Below are 6454 nucleotides of genomic sequence, written 5' to 3'. Positions count from 1 at the left end.
ATGATTTATTTGATCAGCTTCAGGGTACCAAGGTGGTTTTGAAGATTGATTTGAGATCTGGCTACCATCAATTGAGGATTAGGGCATCCGATGTTCCTAAGACATCTTTTCGAACTCGGTAGGGCATTATGAGTTTCTAGTGATGTCATTTGGGCTTACCAATGCCCAGCAGCATTCATGGATTTGATAAACCAGGTGTTCAAGCCCTACTTAGATTCCTTTATGATTGTATTTATTCATGATATCTTGGTCTACTCTCACAACCGAGAGGAGCATGAGCAGCACCTTTGGATCGTTCTTTAGACTCTGAGAGACATCCAGTTATATGTTAAGTTCTCAAAATGCCAGTTTTGGTTGAGTTCAGTTGCTTTCTTGGGCCACGTTGTATTAGCAGAGTGTATTCAGGTGGATCCTAGGAAGATTGAGGCAGTTCAGAACTGGCCTAGACTCATATTAGCTACAGAGATCCGTAGTTTCTTGGGATTGGCAGGTTATTACCGTCGGTTTGTGGAAGGGTTTTCATCCATAGCAGCCCCGTTGACCAGGTTGACCTAGAAGGGTGCCCCATTCAGGTGGTCAGATGAGTGTGGGGGGAGCTTCCAGTAGCTTAAGACAGCTTTGACTACGGCACCGATATTGGTGTTACCCATAGGTTCAGGATCTTATACAGTATATTGTGACGCATCTCGTATCGGTCTGGGTGCAGTATTGATGTAGGGTATTAAGGTTATAGCATATGCTTCACGGCAGCTGAAGGTTCACGAGAAGAATTACCTTGTTCATGATCTAGAGCTGGCAGCCATTGTTCACACGCTGAAAATTTGGAGGCACTATCTTTATTGCGTGCCATGTGAGGTATTTACGGATCATCGGAGCTTGCAGTATTTGTTCACGTAGAAGGAACTCAATTTGAGGCAGAGGAGGTGGTTGGAGTTATTGAAAGACTATGATATCACCATATTGTATCATCACGGGAAGGCCAATGTGGTGGCCGATGCCTTGAGTAGAAAGTCAGCTAGTATGGGTAGCCTTGCTTATATTCCAGTTGGAGAGAGACCACTTTCCTTGGATGTCCAGGCCCTGGCCAACCAGTTTGTGAGGTTGGATGTTTCCGAGCCCAGTCATATTCTAGCTTGTACAGTTGCTCGATCTTCTTTGTTTAAGCGCATCAGAGGTCGGCAGGATGACGATACTCATTTACTTGTCCTTAGAGACACAGTGCGGCATGGTGGTGCCAAGCAAGTTACTGTTGGAGATGACGGAGTTTTGAGGATGCAGGGTTGTATTTTGTGTACCAAATGTGGATGGACTTCGTGAGTTGATTCTCGAAGAGGCCTAGAGTTCCTGGTATTCTATTCATCCGAGCGCCGCCAAGATGTATCAGGACTTGCGGTAGCATTATTGGTGGATAAGGATGAAGAAAGACATAGTTGCATATGTATCTCGGTGTCTAAATTGGTAGCAAGTAAAGTACGAGCATCAGAGACCTGGTGGTTTGCTTCAGAAGAAAGAGATTCCTGAGTAGAAGTGGGAGCGTATCACTATGGATTTTGTTGTTGGACTCCCATGGACTCAAAGGAAGTCTGATGCGGTTTGGGTCAGTGTGGACAAGCTGACTAAGTCAGCGCACTTCATTCCTATGGCAGTTACCTATTCTTCGGAATGGTTGGCAGAGATTTGCACTCGTGAGATCGTCCGTCTTCACGATGTACCCGTGTCTATCATTTCTAATCGAGGTACGCAGTTCACCTTGCACTTTTGGAGGGCAGTACAACGTGAGTTGTGTACGTGTGTTGAGTTGAGCACAACATTTCATCCCCAGACAGATGGGCAGTCCAAGCGCACTATTCAGATCTTGGAGGATATGCTCCGCGCATGTGTTATAGACTTCGAAGGATCGTGGGATCAGTTCTTGCCCCTTGCAGAGTTTGCCTACAACAACAGCTATTAGTCGAGCATTCAGATGGCTCCCTGTGAGGCATTATATGGTAGGCGTTGCCGGTCACCAGTTGGGTGGTTCGAGCCGAGAGAGGCTCGGTTGTTGGGCACAGACTTAGTGCAGGATGTCTTGGATAAGGTCAAGATTATTCAGGATCGACTTCGCATAACTCAATCCAGGCGGAAGAGTTATGCCGACCGTAAAGTTCGTGATGCTGCATTTATGGTCGGGGAGAGAGTGCTACTTCGGGTATCACCCATGAAGGGTGTAATGAGGTTCAGAAAGAAGGTCAAATTGAGCCCTAGGTATATTGGACCTTTTGCGATTCTAGAGAGAGTGGGAGAGATGGCTTACAGGCTTGCTTTGCCACCTAGCTTAGCAGTTGTTCATCTGGTATTCTATGTGTCCATGCTTCGAAAGTATCACGACGATCCGTCCCATGTGTTAGATTTCAGCTCTGTCTAGTTGGACAAGGATTTGACTTACGAGGAGGAGCCGGTGGCTATTCTAGCCCGGCAGGTTCGCCAGTTGAGATCAAAGAGTTACCCTTCAGTTTGAGTACAAATTTTGGTACCGGCTCGGGTTGATCGAGATTTTAGCCATTGGACCCGCTATCCGGAGACTCAAGGTAGATCTGTCGGCATTCAAAGACCTTGAAGTCTCCGTCTATATTTACAGTTTTACTATTTCATTCATCCAAACAGTTGTATTTCTTTGAAACTATTAGTTATAATGAATTATAGAATGCTCGTGAATTGTCTCTCCAGATCCGTGTAGTAGTAATTAATACTGTTTTTATATTATTTTGCACTTATTATATTTCATCTTAGCTAATTATTGTAATTTACTGAATGGAAATAAGGATTGGGTTTAAAAATTCTCTAACGTTGGCTTGCCTAGCAAGTAAAATGTTATGCGCCATCACGGTCCCGACGGTGGAAATTCCGGGTCATGACATGAGGTTAATTGAATGACTCCCTTGTTTCTTAAGTCTTGACTCTTCCTGAGTAAGCATACAGGATAATTCTCTAACATACCACTTATCCTTAATAGTGTTATAGTTAATTTGAAATGGTCCATACTCAGGAAGCAACGAGTTCAGAATAAACTGAACCAAGAAGAGTCATCAACTTTCATCCCCAAGGTCTGAAGTATTGTTGCAATGTTAGTCATCTCGATGATATGATTTTGCATACTACGTGACCCATCAAACTTCATGGTCGTGAGTTCAGCCATTAGTGTACCAGCGAGAGACTTATCTGCAGAACGAAAACATTCTTCCACAAACTTCAGGTATTTCCTGGCACTTTCTGTTTGTTGAATAGTACTCTTAATGTTGTTGGCAATACTCATTCGCATAAACATAAGGCTCAGCCTGTTAGAGCATTCCCATGCTTTATGGAAAGACTTCTCATCTGCACTGCTCGTATCAGTAATGGCAGTGGGCTTATCATTCAGCAGAGCCAAGTCAAGCTCCATTACACCTAAGTGGAACTGGACTTGTTCATGCCATTCAGAGAAGTTCAATCCATTGGACACAGTAACAGACGAAACATGCGAATGAAGAGGAATAGCTGCAAAATAGATAATACATGCTCACAAATCAATATAGATTCGGCAAAACAGTTAAAGCATATCGTAATTCTCCTTTGGGTAAATACTACGACACACTATCATAACTTAAATGTCATTTTGTCTTTAATAGGTAATTAAATATTTTTAACCAAATATATATGCCATCTTTGGACAAACAATATATATTTGATTAAAGAATATTAATTTTACCTCATCATATTCACTATTCATAGAATGATTGATTCACCTTTGAGTAAATCCTTAAGTTCTAGCAATAGTGAAAATTAATTTATCCGCTAATTTTTTAATATTGGCATTTCATTAATTCCATGGCTAAATTATAACTGTATGTATAAATATTTTTCATGAACATACTAGTTTGGCCACTTTGGTGACTAACAAACTATATAAATATAAATGTACACATACAATAAATATCCGAAGACTTTATGCATGTGAATACTTTAAACAATCTAGTTTGATCTCTTTGGTTACGAACAAACTATGTAACTTTAAACACGTACATAATTAATAAATGGCCCTGATATTAAAATAGAAGCCTAAAGAAACAAATATAATTTCATGACCACAATTATAAAACAGGGACATAATGGGATAACTTAGTAACAACATCAATATAAATGCCTAATATTAATCCCTAGACGACACTGAAAATGCTTTATCGTGCGGCGCCTCTTTTTCAATCATCAAACTAATATGTTGATTCTGTTATAAATATATTATATTATGGATGTTCATTTAGTACTCCGTTGAAAATAAGCTTCCTGAAGAAGCTTATCTATATGAGACTCCACCGTAAATATATTTATCTATTTAGTACTCTACCGGAAATAAGTCTCCTGAAGAAGCTTATCCTTTCAGTACCCCGTTATGAATAAACATCACACTCGGTAGAAGATTATCTATATTTGGTACAATGAGCTTATCCTTGCGGTACCCCGCTATGGATAAACATTACCCCCGGTAGAAGATTATCTATATCTGGTACAATGAGCTTATCCTTTTGGTACTCCGTTATGGATAAGCATTACCCCCGGTAAAAGATTATTTAAATCTGGTATAATGAGCTTATCCTTTCGGTACTCCGTTATGGATAAATATTACCCCCGGTAGAAGATGATCTATATCTATTATAATGAGCTTATCCTTTCGGTGCTCCGTTATGGATAAATATTACCCTCGGTCGAAGATTATCTATATCTGGTACAGTAGCAGCTTACACAACATCTTGCAGAAGCAGCTTACAAAGCAACTTGCTTTCTTCTATAAATAGAGGAGATTTCAGTTTATTATGTACATAAGTTTGAAGTTTGAATAATATATCAGTTTTTCTCTATACTTGTCTTTACTTTACAGTCTTTATTTTATAATACGTTATCAGCAGGAGACTCTGCCATCTCGAGCAAATACTTTGAAAGTATCAGAGGTACGAACTTTCTTTTTCTAAATAATGTCAAATCTTTCTAAACTTGAGTTTGTAGCCCTGGATATATCGGGCAAAAGCTATATGTCTTGGGTGCTTGATGCTGAAATTCATCTTGATGCTGTAACACCCCAAAAAATTTCAAAGTACTAAAGTGTAAATCCCGGTAAATTTTGCAAATAAAATAAATTTTCATGGTGCCGGACTAGGCTTATGTGTTTGAGGATTGTAGAACAATGCACCGGAAAGTAAAGGAATATTTTTGGCGAAAAACCGCATTTCTGCGGTCCATTATGCGACCGCAGAATCACTCTGCGGTCCGCATAATTGCCGTAGAGTGAGGCAGTTAATTGGTCCAGTTGGAAGAAATTATGCGGTCGACTATGCGACTACATAACTGTTATGCAGTGCACTATGCGACCGCATAACAGTTATGCGGACCGCATAGTGACCGCAGACACAGGCAGATTTTTGGTCTTTTTGGGCACCAATTATGCGACCTATGTGCGTTTTGCATAACCATTATTTGGTCGCATATGCGACCGCAGAACCTGTTCCGGAGCTTCATTTTTGGGTTTTTAAAACCTAACCCTATTTCTTTAAATACCATTTTTGGTCCATTTTTGAGCTATAATCTAGCATTTTAGAGTAAGAGAGAGTGCCCAAGAGTGAGAAGGTGTTCTTCAATAATTGTTCTTCAATTATTGCTTAAGTTTTGGAAAATTAATAAGGGAATCTCACTAGGTCTTCATCCTAGAAGTAAGATTCTACACCCTAAACGCTAATTTCGAAATTTTCTAAAAATAGGTAATTAGCAAGATAATATTTTGGCACAAGAGTTGTTTATTTTACATGCATGTGTTATCAAAGGGTGTAGGAAGCATGTTGAGCTAACAATGGTAATGATATGGTTGTGGGATGATAGAATCCTCCATAAAAGGACTTTGAAACCTTAATGCACACCTAGTGTTTGATAAAATGTTCAAATGAGCTAGAACCATAATCATCTTCCGAATTTTGATTCAATTTGTTATATTTCTACAATAGATTGAAGTTGCTAAGAATTCCAGAATATTTTAGAGTTTAAGGAAGCTCAATTGAGGTATGTTGGCTAAACTCTTTTCTTAGAATTGGATTGAAAGATATATGTTCAACAAGTAACCCAAATGCTTTATTCATGTTATGTTATCAATTGAGGATGTTTTAAAATATGGGTTGTGCATTAGAAATGTTCGACTTTAATATAAATTCAAACGTAGGCTATTATGCCAAATTTTGTGAAGAATCTCTATGTTCCTTAGACTCTTAATTGCTCACATGTGTACTATATGCCTTGAGTTGAATTGTTGTTGTTATTGTTGATGATGTTGATGTTAGAAATTGAAAAGGTGAGCATGAAATACTTAATACGGCCAACGTGCCAAGAATGATATTATAATGATGGCCATAAGTGCCAATGAAATAAAAAGATGTGAAAGTAATATGAAATGCGATGA

The sequence above is a fragment of the Nicotiana tabacum genome, chromosome 4 (assembly GCF_000715075.1).
Source record: "Nicotiana tabacum cultivar K326 chromosome 4, ASM71507v2, whole genome shotgun sequence".
NCBI classification, from domain to species: Eukaryota; Viridiplantae; Streptophyta; class Magnoliopsida; order Solanales; family Solanaceae; genus Nicotiana; species Nicotiana tabacum.
This window is presented reverse-complemented; position numbering follows the sequence as displayed.